Below are 16,026 nucleotides of genomic sequence, written 5' to 3'. Positions count from 1 at the left end.
TACTCGGTGGGGGCCGGGGACCCCCCCCCCCACACACACACACACTCACTCTTTCTGTAGTCTCAGAGTCCAGCTGCCTCAGTTTGACATCGGAATCTGCTGCTTACTACCTGTAATTCCAAGCAAGTTACTTAACTTTTTCAAGCCCCCGTTAGCTTATCTGTAAAAGGGAATGATAAGGGGAACCTTTGAAGAGTAAGTGACATAACATATGGAAAGTGCTTGGCACAGTCCTGGCCCTCGGTACACGGTCAATAAATGGTAGTTATTATGGTTTGTATTCTTAGAGCATAAAAAACCTGCTTTCCCCTCAAGACACAATCCTTTGCTGAGTTGTGAGTAATGTACACAAAGACAGATCCCTGTTTCTGGTTTTTCGTGCTACTCTGGGACTTCCAGACTCCTGTCCGTCTAGAAGTCCCCCAGCATAAATGAGTAGGGAAAGGGGCAGAGGGGGAGGGACAAGCCGACTCTGTGCTGAGAGTAGAGCCTGATGTGGGGCTTGATCCCACAACCCGGGGATCATGACCTGAGCCCAGATCAAGAGTTGGATACTTAACCAACTGAGCCACCCCAGGCAACCCTTGAATTGTTTCAAAGAAGAGGAGTCCTGAGCTATTCTGTCTCAGAAAATGGGTCAACCTCAAGGGAGCCCTGCACACCAGAAGGTGTGAATGGGAGGGAGCAGTGGGGCCCGGGAGGGTATGGGGTGAAAATGGAGAACTATTCTCATCTTCATAGGTCCCATGTTCAAAGCTGGTCAGTCCCTGTGTGTGCCCTGTATTGTCCTGGGCTGCTTTTTGCTAACATCAGTCAATGCCCAGAAGAGAAGTCTGCAGGGGAGGTGGAGGTGGTTCAGCCAGCTAGTTACTAAAATAACGGCCCTTGCCTAGCGATACAGGCTGCTGATAACATGGCAGCAGCATCAACCGTGAGGATCCCTTCACCCTTCCACACGTGCCATAAAGAATCTCCTTCTGTGATGTCTTCCTCCTCTTTAAGACTCAGTGTGAGGTTCATTGTAGCCTTATTTTTTTAATGCGCAAAAAGAATTGGGCATTGGAAGGGGACGCATCTGCCTGAAAGAGAACTCTAGACCCCCATTACTATTCTTGGGAGGGTTTATGACTATCCAACTATCAACAATCCATGATGAATTAAGTAGGATGTTTTCTGGGAACAAGCCAGGCTGACCATGTGGCTAGGTGGTTGCCTGTGAGCCATGTTTCTAGAACTAGAAGGATCATAGGCTGTTCAAATCTCTCATCTTGCCCCAGTGTCTTAAATGTCACCATTGCTTCTTCCTGGCATGAAAGACCTCTGATAAGACAGGAACTCTGCCTGGGAATCGAGCTAAGACCCCCCATCTCATACCTCAGAGGCCCACATATAGACAGAGGTAGGTACCGGGAGAGGGTAAGGGGTCCAGGGAAGCAATGGGAAGCTGCTCAAGGCAGGCACTCCACAGTGGGTACAGGTCAGGAAGGGCTGCTCGAGAGCTGAAGGGCCTTTCTGGGGGTGATAAGTGCTGCAGGTCAAATAAGGATAGATTGAAAAGAGGAAAGGAAAGGTCTGGAAAGGGGAGAGAAATTCATCTTCAAAACCATCACCTTCACTATTTTGCTAAGGGAGCAACTAACTGACTTGTTACATAAAGAACTGGTCAGGGTAACCCCATAATTCATGGAGTTTATTTTCCCTTTCTGGAAGTTGCAATTGCAAACTTTGGAGATTTGGCAACAGGAGGTAAGGACGCTGCCAGAGGGAGGAAAGATCTAGTGTAACCCCGCGTGGGCCATCCATCGCTTAGTGCTCACAGCACAACCTTGCCTTGTATGGCCCTGGCCACCGGAGTTCCCTTCATGGGAAGGAGTCCCCCAAGGCCCTTGTCAGCACCTCCAGCCGTGAGCTCCGTCAAGGAGTGGAGACAGCGGTGCAGGAGGCACTCAAAGCCTGTGACAGCATGGGACTCGCTCATCCCCACCCTGATGGACGTTGGCTCCCTGAAGTTCAGGGTCTTCCCTGCAGGGCGCAGGCCTCACCCTCCTGCTGGGATAATTTAGCAAACAAGCAACTGAGCAGAACCGGCTGCCTTCGTGCATCTACTCTCGGCCCTTCCAGGAAAAGGCCGGAGAAACCTGAAGTTTCTCGGGGGACCCTTGTGGTTACACAAAGGCACTTCATGTACCTCTGGGGGGGGGGGCAAAAAAAAGGCAAAATATATTTATTTCTTTGTCCTTATTCAAGAAGAGGCTCTGATCTAAAGGCTCATGTTCCGGGGAGACAGAGCTCACGGGGCGTGGAGGCCGCAGACGTCACCCACGATAAACAGGCACCGCGGGGACAATGGGAAGAGGAAGGTGAGGAATCGCCTCTCTGAGCAGGGGGGGCTGCCGAATGCGTGCGAAGGGGGAAGATGCATCTGATTGTGTTTACAAGATTCATTCACAGCACAGCAGGCAGTATTCACACTATAATATTCACCCTAACACAGATAATTTGATTTTCAACCTGGTTATCATGCATTCAGACATAGCAATACATGAAAATATATGCTTTAGCAGTGCATTTTAAACAAGGTTGCACACTTTAAGTCGGAATATATTAGAGGTGAGTGTTGAAGTTTGCAATTGGAGAAAGTCCTAGAAATCTCCATTCAGCACGTTGGCATATGCTTTGAAATTACGCAGAAAAATCTTTGCATTATGTTCCCGCTGCTGACTACCTATTTATGTATCCATACGCATAGAGTATGCAGTGAAAATGATAAACTTGCTTGCTTTTTGAATTTGTCACGGCCTGAAGAGTCTTCAACTTGCCTTCGAATCCTGAAGTCAAATGAAAACCTGACTCCGCCCACGCACCTTGAAATTATAAGCATTCCTCCTGTAAGTGAGCGGGCGATGACAGACGAGCTGGTTCAGCCCCTTCACGCACTGAGTCGGGAAACTGAGCCAAGAGCCTGTAGGTGACTTCTGCAAGGTCACACAGTTAATAAATGAAGAAATGAGGTTAGACCTCACATCTTCTGAATTTGTTGTTCCTGCCTTTCTGTCATTAGAATCGAATTAGATAAGATGTGGGGAGTAGTATCTCTTTACCAGCTGGTTAAAATTGAATATTAACATTGAATTCACACATTGAACATCTAGGCGGAGATAGATTGCTTGATCGATAGATAGATAGATTATTGATAGATAGATATTCATTCACTGGGGCCTTCGCTCCACAGGCCTGAGAGTTAGACAATGAGTGCAAAACATTAATTCACTCCAAGGTGCCTGGGTGGCTCAATAGTTGAGCATCTGCCTTCAGCTCAGGTCAAGACCCCAGGGTCCCAGGATCAAGTCCTGCATCGGGCTCCCTACATGGAGCCTGCTTCTCCCTCTGCCTGTGTCTCTCACGAATAAATAAATAAAATCTTTAAAAAACTTAATTCACTGCGAAATTTCTTCCCCATTATCTTCATTCCTCTACCACCTATGGTATTAGTCAATAAGGGACATTTCTTGGTCATGGGGAAGCCCCAGTGGATAGTCCTGGTCTTGGAAGAAGACTATAGAGTGACATAGAGTGACCTTCTGAGACTTGATATGAGGCTTCAAGAGATTGACTTGTCTCTTCATCAGTGATAAATCTCTCTGCCAAATGTAGTGACTAAAGACCGACTGGATTCCGGGTCGAATTCCCATACTTCACAAGCTCGAGACAATTGCTCCCTGATGGCCTGGGAACAAATGGATAGTTGGGACACATCGGGAGGAAGAGGCTCCCCTGGAAGAAGGGAGCAAGACAGGTTGGGGGCCACTTCGCCTCTCCCTGCACTCCCTCCATTTGCAGAACAGTAAACATGCCTTGGCTTTTCCACACTCGGCCGGGGCCCACGTGCCCTTCACCTCACAAATCACCAAGTTATTCTGCTCACAGAGTTCTGAACAGTTAGTTGTAGCTAGGACTGGAAATCGCCCAAGAGGCTGGATGGCCACGAAGCTTGTGAGGATCCAGTTAACAAGAGATGGTGACCTGAGGCTCTGTCTCCATGAGGCCCGAGTAAGCCCTGTGGGGGAGAAAGCACCTAGGTCACCTGGGAAAGAGTTACTATAAAAAAAATTTTTTAATGTTGGAAAGCAGGCATTTTAGAATTGCCTTGTCGTAAAAACGTTTAAAAATGAATCAGTTTCTAAACTGTCTAGGAGGTAAATTAACATAATCCCTAAGTGTTTTCAGGCCCTCTGCGGCCAGAACCAGCCTGGTTTGCCCCCCCTCCAGCCCTTGCCAACAACGCGGTCATTAGGGAGGCCGCTTATCCTCTCGTCGCGTTCCACTCCTCATCTACAAAACTGTGCTCTTTTCTAGGCCTGTGAGGATTTAAATTCGTTCATTAGTTCTCACAACAGTGCCTGGCATGAATTAAGTCCTCCTCAGTGGAAGGTTGGGCCCATTTTCTTATTCTACCTCAAAAATGCAGATATTAGGCCAGAAGAAAGGTGGCAACCATTCCTTTTTTTTGTCTTTACCACTCCATGATTCATAAATTGCCTTAAGAACCAGGCTGTGGTATTACTCCTGGCATCACCCTCCCAAATAACCCGAGATTCTTTCAACTGGCGAAAATGTAAGGCACTGAGAATATAAGGCACTCCCGTACTGGGCCCGAGCTCGCTGCTTGTCCTGCGCTGCACAGTTAACAGTGTTCAATGACCACTTTTGTTAGGAGGAGAGCGGTGACAGTAAAATCACAGGAGCACGGACTCCACCTCACCTAGCAGAAAAAGGGAAATGCAAATGCCACATCCACATCCACATGAAGAAGAAGAAGAAGAAGAAGAAGAAGAAGAAGAAGAAGGAGAAGGAGGAGGAGGAGGAGGAGGAGGAGGAGGAGGAGGAGGAGAAGAAGAAGAAGAAAGAGAAGGAGGAGGAGGAGAAGAAGAAGGAGAGGAAGAAAGAGAAGGAGGAGGAGAAGAAGGAGAAGAAGAATGAGAAGGAGGAGGGGAGAAGAAGGAGGAGGAGGAGGAAAAGGAGGAGAAGGAGGAGGGGAGGAGAAGGAGGAGGAAGAGAAGAAGAAGAAGAAGAAGAAGAAGAAGAAGAAGAAGAAGAAGAAGAAGAAGAAGAAGAAGAAGGAGGAGGAGGAGAAGGAGAAGAAGAATGAGAAGGAGGAGGGGAGAAGAAGGAGGAGGAGGAGGAAAAGGAGAAGAAGGAGGAGGGGAGGAGAAGGAGGAGGAGGAGGAAGAGAAGAAGAAAGAAGAAGAAGAAGAAGAAGAAGAAGAAGAAGAAGAAGAAGAAGAAGAAGAAGAGGAGGAGGAGGAAGGAGAAGAAGAAGAAGAAAGAAGAAGAAAGAAGAAGAAGAAGAAGAAGAAGAAGAAGAAGAAGAGGAGGAGGAGGAGGAAGGAGAAGAAGAAGAAGAAGAAGAAGAAGAAGAAGAAGAAGAAGAAGAAGAAGAAGAAGAAGGAGGAGGAGGAGGAGGAGGAGGAGGAGGAGGAGGAGGAGGAGGAAGAGGAGGAGGAGGAGGAAGAGAAAAAGAAGAAGAAGAAGAAGAAGAAGAAGAAGAAGAAGGAGAAGAAGAGGAGGAGGAAGGAGAAGAGGAGGAAGGAGAAGACTCTTCCCCCTCCCAGGCTCCCTGCCCAAGCCGAGCTCCACCAGACATAGGAGAGGGCCCTCGGTTTTCTGGAGTCCGACCGGCAGCCTGGGCAAGGCCCCGCGTGCTCCGGCTCGGCCGCGGTGGGTGCAGGGCCCAGAGGCCTGGGGGCCCACCCGCCTCCCGGTGGGTCCGGCCTTTTTTTTTTCTTTTTGCCCCACACATGACTTTATTTGAGAAGCCCCGTGCACAGCCCAGACACCCCAAGAACGCAGAGGGGAAAGCGGAGCGTCAGGGGGCAGGTGCAGCGCACGCCCCGCCCCGTCCAGGCCCCTAAGAGCACCGAGAGCTGCAGCTGGGGCTCCGGCTCCGTGGCCCTGCCCCTGCTCCCTGGGCTGGGGAACAGGTTTGGGGCTGCCAGCGAGCCCCTCCAGGTACCCCCCCACCCCCGGGGAAGGGTTAAGGCCTCCCCGAGGCTTCCATCAGAGCCTGTGGCCCGGGCCGTGCCGTCCTGGGACCCGTGGGGCGGGCCCGGGGCTCAGCGTCTCCACCTCCGCAGGTGTTGGGCTCCGCGTTTTCCAGGAGGAACCGGCTCCTCGGGAGGAAGAGGATGGACGGGCGGGCGGGAGAGGCCAAGCGCCCGGGGCGGGGGCGGGGGCGGAGGGCCGGGGTCCCCGACTTGCGCGTCGGCTGGAGGCTGCTCCTGGGGCCCCGCACCTGCTTCGGTGCGCGCCGCCTCGGGGACAAGGGCCTCGGGGACAAGGGCCTCGGGGACAAGGGCTGTGGCCCGGAGAGCCGACCCCGCTGCCGTGGGGGGCTGGGGGTCGCAGCCGGGGCCCCTGGGCGCACCCCCACCCCAACCCCCGGAAGCGTGGGGCTGAGTGTGTCCCCACCCCCCCTGCAGCGCGGGGCTGAGGGTGTCCCCCTCCCCACCCCCCTGCAGCGCGGGCTGAGGGTCACAGCCGGGGCCCCTGGGCGCACCCCCACCCCAACCCCTGGAAGCGTGGGGCTGAGGGTGTCCCCACCCCCCCTGCAGCGCGGGGCTGAGGGTCGCAGCTGGGCCCCTGGGCGCCCCTCCCCACCCCCCTGCAGCGCGGGGCCCCCGGGGACATCCCCCCCAGCCCCCCGGAGGTCGCAGCAGCTCCCGCAGCTCCAGCCGCCCGCCAGGGCGCAGGGCTCCGGCCCGCGGGAGGAGGCGGGGAGGCGAGCTCCGACGGGGAGGCCCGGGCACTCGCCCTGCAACCCGGAGGGGGAGCGCGGGGAGCGGGGGAAGCGCAGGTGCGCGGGGCGGCGAGCACCTGCCGCGACTTCTGCGGAGAAGGGCCGGCGGTGGCTGTCGGGCTGTCTGTCCGGCTGTCCGGCCTGCGGGTGCCCAGGAGCCGCGCCTCGGGAGGGTCCTCCCCGCCGGGCGCCGCCGGAGCGCACAGCGCTTGGAGCCCAGGTGGCCCAGGGAGGCGGCCCGAGGACCGGAGCCGCGCCCCACGCAGGGCCCCACGCAGGGCCACCCCCCACAGCGGCCTTGCTCCTTCTGGGGGGTGGGGGGACCCCGCAGCGGGGAGCGGGGAGCCAGCTGCCGCCCCATTCTGGCAACGGAGCACGTCCCGTGGGCGCCAAGGCTGTGCTCATCCCATCAGCCGCACAACAGCCGAGCCGAGGCCTGCGGGGCACAGGGGTGGGGGCGACTGCACAAGGCAGCCCGCCTGCCCTCTGGGAGCCGAGGAAGCCTGTGTACGGCCTCGGTCCTGCAGAGCCCCTCTGACCCTAAGTGCAGGTGTCCCAAGGCCCCAGGCTGGTGTCTTCCTCTTCAGATATCCCCGCGGTTCAGCTCCCAGATGCCTCTAAAGGGGATCAGAGGATGATGGAATCAGATCTCCACCTGTACACAGATGCGTCTGGTTAAGTCAGGGTTTGTCGGTCCCGCACTATTCAGATTTGGGGGCAGGTAATTCTTTGTTATGATGGGGAGGGGGGTTGTCCCGCGCGTTGTAGGATGTTTGGCAACATCCTTGGCTTCTCCCGACTAGATGCCCTCAGCTGAGAACTGGTGAAACATAATAGGTACTGATGGAAAATAGGCGATATAGATAGATGATAGACGACATAGATAGATAATAGGTAGATGACATAGATAGGTAATAGATAGGCAATATAGATATATATATGATAGATGATATAGATAGATATCAGATAGACAATATAGATAATAGATGAGATAGATAGATGATAGATAGATAAATAGATAGATAGATAGATTATATAGATAGGTGATATAGATAGGTAGTAGATAGATAGGCAGTATAGATAGATAATAGATGATATAGATAGGAAATAGGCAATATAGATATATGATAGATGATATAGATAGATATTAAATAGACAATATAGATAGATAGATGATATACATAGATACATAGATACATAGATGATATAGAAGGTGATAGGCAATATAGATATATGGTAGATGATATAGATAGATATTAGACAATATAGATAATAGATGATATAGATAGATAGGCAATATAGATAGGTAATAGATAAATAGATGATATAAATAGGTAATAGATAGGCAATATAGATATATGATAGATTATATAGACAGATATTAGATAGACAATATAGATAGATAATAGATGATATAGATAGATAATAGGCAATATAGATATATGATAGATGATATACATAGATATTAAATAAACAATATATAGATAGATATAGATATAGATGATATAGATAGATGATATAGATAGGTAATAGATAAGCAATATAGATAGATAAATTATATAGTAATAAAGAGAAATAAGGAGTCTCCTGTTCTTAACTGAGCACTACCTTTAGGCCGCACGGGTTCTGAAGAGAGGGAGCCAGGCCAGGAGCTGGGCTACAACAGTGTTGGTGTCACCAGCTTTTACTGAGTGCTTCTGAGCCCAGGACAGGGTCCAGGGTCAGTACGCTTTTATGCATGAAATCATTATTATCTCTATTTTTTTAAGATTTTATTTATTGATTCATGAGAGACACAGAGAGAGAGAGGCAGAGACACAGGCAGAGGGAGAAACAAGCTTCCTGAGGGGAGCCCGATACGGGATTCAATTCCGGGACCCCTGGATCATGTCCTGAGCCGAAGGCAGACGCTCCACCGCTGAGCCCCCCAGGTGTCCCAATTATCTCTATTTTCACTGATGAGAAAAATGAGCCCTAGAGAGGTGACTAACTTTTCAAAGGAAGACCAGCTAAGAAGCAAGAGAGCAAGAACGTGACTGGTTGGGCGTTGACTGCTAGGGCAGCACCGTACAAAGAGACAGCCACGAGCCATGTATTGAACACTTGGAGCGTTGGAGTGTGACAAGCCTAAAATGAAGTGTGCCCTAAGTGTAAAATACACTCCAGATGTCAGAGAAATGTGGAAATGATGCCCTACGTTTGTTGGATTAAATAAAATACATTATTAAATTTTATCAGTTGGGGTTTTTTTTTTTTTTCATTTCTTAGAATGTGGCTACTAGAAATTTTTAATATGCCTACATGGCTTGCATTAAACTTCTCCTGGACAGTGCTGTGCTAGACCGTGCTATCTCCCCTGGCATCAGTTTTAAGAAAGGCTGAAAAGGAAAATACTATGCTTGGAGGCCAGGAGAAAGATACCCATAGCAAGGGAAACAGCAGCGTCATCTTTTGTTATCAAACCAAAAATAATTACAAGAAAAAAATCAGAGAAATCTTTTTGGAAATAAAGTTATCTGTGATGTTGGTAAAGGGCCAAATGCAAAAAAAAAAAAAAGTTTCAAAGTATTTATATTCAAATTCATATGTCAGCACAGCTACTGTCTTCATCCATAACAGATGCTGATTATTTGGCCCCAGACTCAGCCTCGGTGGACCTGCTGCTGTGTCAGCTCACATGTGCCCTCATTCCCTCCTTCCTGATCATTCCACTAGCCTTGCTGACCATCCATGGCTGAGGTTTGCGCGTTTTCCCTGATTCAAGGCGAAGGGTAACTTCCAACCGTGTTAGAGTTCCAGTCACTGGCCTTTCCTGAAAACTGCCCTTAGAGTTCTTCTTTACCCTAATCTTCACGCAGTCTTGTCGTCCAGAATGAGTCTCTGCGTGCTTTCCCGGCACCTGTTCAACCCAGAGGGTCCCTTGTACCCCTGCCTTTGGCTGGGGATACCTGCCCCTCCCAACGTCCCGCGTCTTCTCCGAGCCGGGCCATGCGATCCGTGGGGAAGCAGGTGGACTGAGGGGGGGGGGGGGGGTCGCCTCCAGGTGATGCAGACTGAATCTGGGCTTGACAGTGGCACCAACCCGGAGGCTGCGGCCAGGACTGCCAGTCTAACCCCCCCCATCCCCGTCGGGCCCTGCGGGGTGCAGCTGCCTGGTCGGCCACCGGCGCCCCACCAGCATTTCACTTGCCTTTGGAGTAAAATGGGCCCAGACGGCAGGAGGTGATTGCCGCTCCCCAGGGGCCCGCGGGCCTGCACCTGTCCCCCGTGCAGCCCCGAGCCGGGTGGCAGACAGCAGGGCCTCAGGGGAGCTGCCCCCACCACCCTGTCACTGCAGCTTCACATCCGCTTCCCTGATCATCGCACGGCTTGGAAGCGTGGGATCCAGGCCCAGGGCTGAGGACCGGTCTCGGGGCGGCAAATCCCCAGCAGAGGGGGGCTCGGGGGCAGACGCCGGGACAGCACGCCCACCGGGACGGCCACCGGCCTGTGCCGAGCACCGGGTGCCCCGGGGCGGGCGCCAGGCTGGAGGGGCCTGGCCAGCCTGCGGAGATGGATGACCGTACCCGCCGCATAACCTCCCGCTGCAGCTTTTATGGGAAGGTTTGACAAACGACAGCAGCGAGAGGAACACGAGAGTGATTAAAACCAGCCCTCGCCGAGGCGGAGATAACTGTCCTGGGGCTTGAGTCCCCCGGAGGCCCCTCAGTCCCCCCCCAAGCCCCGCCACTGCCTTGAGTTTTCCAGAACCTTTTTCATCTAGTCACGTCTTGCCCCCTCTCCCTCTACTGCTCCCCGTTCACAGCCTCGTTCTTTGGCCTCAGTTTACCCAGTGGACTCCAAGCAGCTGGCCTTGGATGGGAGTCTTCATTCACTCAGTGCGTCAAAAATGCTCATCAGCTTGCTGCCCAGGCAGGAATTTTTGGCCTATATTTACCAGAACGTTCCCCGAAATCCTTCCAAAGGACCTTTCCTCTTGAGGGAAATCACCTGGGTCTCCTATTAGAAACAGATTCGTAGACCTCCAAGGACGTTGACTGAATCTGAATTTTCCAGGGAGAGGGTGGCTCTGGAGAGACGGAAGGAATCCTCATCATCCAAGAGGCCCCGAGAAACTGCTGGGCTTTGTCCTGCCCCGGCCCTCGCGGCGACTTGGCTGCCTGGGGTGGAAGAAGTCGGTTCAAGTCTCTGATCTCTGAGCTCTTCCCCTGATTAGTCTGGATGCTTCCGTCAAACTAAGATTCCAGCGGCCACCCATTAATGGGATGAAGTCCATCGAAGGCAAAATGACAGGGCTGCCCATCTTCGGTCATGCCGATGTGTCAAGGTGACCAAACCGGACCCCATCGGAGCGACTACAACCAGAGGGCTGTGTCCCCAAAGAAGCCAGGATGTGGTGACAAACATCAGGAGGCCTTGACGTCGGCCAGGAAGAGTTTTGCTCAGGAACAGGCCGTCCCCAACTTGGTCATCATGTTCTCTGCAGCATCCAGTGCTGTGGGGACACGTCACCCTACCTGCTGGTGAGGACGAGTCTCTAGTCGCCTGCAACGCACTCACTGGCAGGAAAATCACTGAGCTCAGCCCTGAACTCGAGCGTGTCCTGACCACAGCTTCCTGGAGCGAGAAACCCATGGCAGCCTCTGCCCATACAGCACCTTGAGAAGAGCGCACGTGGGAGCCCAGGCCTAATACACCAAGTGATTGTCAGAAATCAAGGCCACCCTCCCCGGGACCCCGGGCGGAGGGAGATACAGGCCACCCTTAAAAAGCCTTTCCTTTGTCTAGTCGCGGAGTCTGGGAGAACCATCACTGGACTTAGAGACCTCGCTGGGCCTCGTGTTTATCATTCCTGCACAAGCTTGGCGGATGCCGCGAAGCCCGGGCATCACGAGGGCCGGCCCACGGCCTGTTAATACCAGGCCTTCGAAACAGGCAAGCGAGTGACTCCCACAAACTCAACCTTCCCTCCCCCCCATGTTCCCACGTGCTTTCCAAATGCTCCCTTAGGCCTAATACCCTTATCATCGGGGCATCAGGACATTCCCAACAACAAACCCACGTGGGGAGAGGCAAGAGCACTGAGCAGCCCCCCACCCCCAGCCCATCACACTGGCCCCTGGGACAGGATGGCACAGCCGGGGTGTTATTGTGGGTCCTTGTGCAGGGTTCTCTGGAGGCCCCAGGCCGGCTACATGGGCAACACCTGGGCGAGATGGCTCGGTGACCGACCGACCGGTCATACTTCGGAGCCCTACAAGGCAGGCCAAACCCGTTTGAAATGACAACTGTCACTACTATAAACGCGCGTGGCATTGCTCCGGGAGGGGGTAACGTGAAGCGCTGGAGACACCGGGCGACCACAGCCCTGGGCCCGGCTCCTTGCACCAGGGGCCAGCCGTTGGTGACCCGCCTCCGACCGAGGGTCACGAACCATCACCCAAGGAAATCCAAAGAAGGAAAGCTCCACGGGGACAGAATGAGCCTGGCGTTACCTGTCTAGCTTATGACCTTTTCCCTTTCCTTTTTTTTTTTTTTTTTTTAACTGTCCTTCAAGGGGGCTGAAAAGCAATTTTCATGCTATGGCTCTAAATATCAGTTTATCCCTCTGACAGGGTTCTGAGCATGCCCAGTAAGGATGATTTAACACCGCGCTGATGACTTGCAACAGAAGATCGTCCTGTGAGAAGGTGGGCTGCCGCAGCTAATGGGCTCTTGTTTCAGAGGGATGCTGTGTACATTACCAGCGGATGGAGAAGGTGCAGAAAGGCCCGGGCAGCCATTAGGGATGGAGTGTTGTTGATGATGAAAAGGCACTTTACCGGTGAGGGAATGGTGGGAGAGAGAAGGCTTATCTGTCTTTTTGATTAGAAATGCATGCTTCCTTTCATCATCTGAGCTGAAAAATTGGCTTCTGCTCTTGGTTTATGAAACCATTTTTCTTTTTCCTTTCTTTCCAGGTTTGCAAACTGCTTAATAAATTAGTTACTGTGAGGTACATGGGTGCCACAATAACCTTAGAGGCTTTTCCCAAATGCATCCTTAATATTTTATAAGTATTTAAATAGATTTATTCAATTTGAGCGGGCTGATTTATTAAAGCTGGCATTCGGGCACAAAAAGGGGGTTCTATGCAGATGAAAGCCAATCACAAGAAATTTAAGAGGTGCTTCGGAAGTTCTTTCTTAGGAATTAGGGCAAAACTTTTGGATACAGCTAATTGAGCGAAGCGGGTAAAGGAATCATCAGAAGCTTGGAGGGTTGAAATGGAAGCCTCAGGCCTGTGGTCACATGGGGGGTTCTGAACCGTTCATTCATTCGTTCATTCATTCATTCACCCATCCAACCAGTGTTTCGGAGAGTAGTGGGAGCTGTGCTAGGCATTCTCTTCAGTCCAGCTTTAGAAGACTATACTAGGACCAAAACTTGCGTCTTTATAGCTCTCAGCCCCAGGAGGACAACAAAAGTCAGGTCGTCTTGTGTCCGTTTTTCTGAACTGCAAATGAAAGAACGACACCCCTCTTCCCCCCTCCTTGCCCCACCCACCGGCCCTGCCCGACAGGAAGAACCAACATTTTTGGCCTTAAAGTGTGGTTCTTATCTCCAGCAAAAAGTGACTCGAGTGTCCTAGGAGTTCCTGGGAGGATGACTCCCATGTCGGCAGGTGTGCGGAGGCCGAGCCCCTCAGCCCGCCGGGCTCTGGGCCCCCAAGAGCCCCTGTGCCCCATGCTGGAACCTCAGTGCCTCCAAAGACCACTCGGAGCCCCCGCGCCTTCCAAGAAGCAGATTCTGGTTTCCAGCAGCATCAGACGCTCACGCACACTCCCTTGCTGATAGTCCAAAGCAATCTGCGAAAAGCTGAATTCGGTTCTACCAAGAAAGAAGAAGAAGAAGAAAAAAAAAAGAAGGCAGGTCTGGAGATTTATATCAGGTCACAAAAGCTTCGGAGAAAGTAGTCAGAATTAAAGAGAACATAAATCATCTTTTCAAAATATATTTTTTTCTTATTTACCAGATTTCTACACGCAGAATATTCGTCAAGTATTAAATCTAAATAGACATCCAATCCTAAAGAGGATGAAATATGTGAGAAAGTACACGATGATCCGTCTCAAGCAGCATAGCAGATAATGCCCCCGTGATACTTTGGAGACCGTGTGAACAATTAAGGTAATTATCCATACTAAAAAACTATTTTATAGAAACGGGCTGCAAAGGAAAGAATCACATTAGGGTCTAAACGATGAGAAAGCAGCAGCCACACGGGCAGTCGTTCGAGGCCTTACCTTTTCTTTTCTCCACTACTATCTGTTTGACTAAGAGAGCTGAAAATTATACCATTTGTGTTAGAATCAAATGCAAATGGAATAATTGTCCCTTCTCTAATCAAAACACATTTGTGGATTGAAATACCACATGGGGCAATTTTCAGTTAATCATGGATGTTAATAAATATGACTCTAAGCTCATAAACAAACATTACTTTGGCTAATATAATATAGGAAATTATTGTTAAGCTTGATCAGACATGTAACAAAACTGAACTTTGCAGAAAGTCGGCAAATTAACCGTCTGAAAATAGAGACGCGAACCAGCGGTAATGAAAGATTAGATTTAGCTAAAATGCTTAGACAAATCGTGCATTAGCACTAGGAAATATTTAAAGCTGGCTTTGCTGAAAATGGAAAATATTAAGTACTGTCGGAGTATTAGCTTCTTTAAAGAGCAAAGAACCAGATGCCTAGTGATTGGAGATTTAAAAACTAGAAAATCAGGTTTACCAAAATCAAAGTCACCCAGAGCCTGAATTATATCAAAGCCTCTAACAACAAACGGTATTTTCAAGTGAAATAGAAATATTTAGTACTCATTCTATTTCCATCACTGAGCTTAGAAGCCATCTTGAGATTCCTTAATGTTAGTCTTCCCTAAGTATAAAATATGTATTTATTTTGGTCACAAAATACCACAGTGGCTATAAAAGTATCCCAGCCCTCTGGAAGCCCAGTGCTAGATTCAGGCCTGCGGAGGGACTAGTCAAGGAGAAGCCGATGATACCACTTCCACCTTCAAAGAAAAACCCTGAGCTTATACCGCAAACTTGATACATACGCCAGGGCCAAAATATCTTCTCTCCAGATCTACTTGTTTCGAAATTATAACATGTTCCTCCAAGCTGAGCCTTTCGCGTTTACGGGAGTGGGAAGCTTCCACTTGCTTCCAAGGAACCCTGGACAGTCTGCTGTTGGGTCAAGAGCCTGCCCCGGAGAGAATGCAGTGTGAGAGGGTTTTTTTCCAGTTTTATAGAGAAACAATTGACATATGTGACTGTATAAATTGAAGGAGTACAGGCCGGCGGTTTGATTTACATGTGCTGTGAAATGATTGCCGCGGTAGGTTCAGCTAACATCCATCGTCCTACATGGGCACCAGAAAAAGAAAAGAAAGAGGAAACAAAAGAAGAAGAAAAATTTCTCTTTGTGATGAGGACTCTTCGGATTTACTCCCTTAACGATTTCCTGTCTGTCCTACAGCAGCGTTCACGGTGGTCCCCATGTCGCGTATTACATGCCTCGGGCTGGTGTGTCCTCTGACCAGAAGTTTGCACATTTTGGCCACCTTCTCCGTTTCCACCTTCCCCCCACCTCCACCTCTGGCAACCACAAGTCTGTCTTTTTTTTCTACGAGCTTGTTTCTGTTTTTGTTTTAGATTCCACATTAGGTGAATCGTACAGTATTTGTCTTTCTATGTCACCCCCATCTTACTTAACAAATGCCTTCAAGATCCATCCATGTTATCACAAATAGGATCCCCTCATTTTTTTATGATTGAGTAATATTCCACTGTGTGCGTGCATGTGTGTGTGTGTGTGTGTGTGTGTGTGTGTGTACACACCAATTTATTTACCGATTCGTTCATTCATTCATTCATGGCTGCTTAGGTTGTTTCCAGGTCTTCCTATGGGAGCACAGACACCTTGTCAGGTTAGTGTTTTCATTTCCTGTGGATATATTCTCAAAAGTAGAGTCACCAGATCATACGGCAGTTCTCTTTTTAATTTTTGTGAGGATCCTCCATACCCTTTTCCATAGTGGCTGCACCAATTTATGGCCCCACCAAGAGTGCACAAGAATTCCCTTTCTCCACATCCCTACCAGCATTTCTTGTCTCTTGTCTTTTTGATGATGACCATTGGAGTAGGTGTGAAGTGATATCTTACTCTGGTTTT

Source organism: Vulpes vulpes, chromosome 16 (assembly GCF_048418805.1).
Source record: "Vulpes vulpes isolate BD-2025 chromosome 16, VulVul3, whole genome shotgun sequence".
Taxonomy (NCBI): Eukaryota; Metazoa; Chordata; class Mammalia; order Carnivora; family Canidae; genus Vulpes; species Vulpes vulpes.
The sequence above is the reverse complement of the archived record's forward strand: the minus strand, read 5'-3'. Positions refer to the sequence as shown.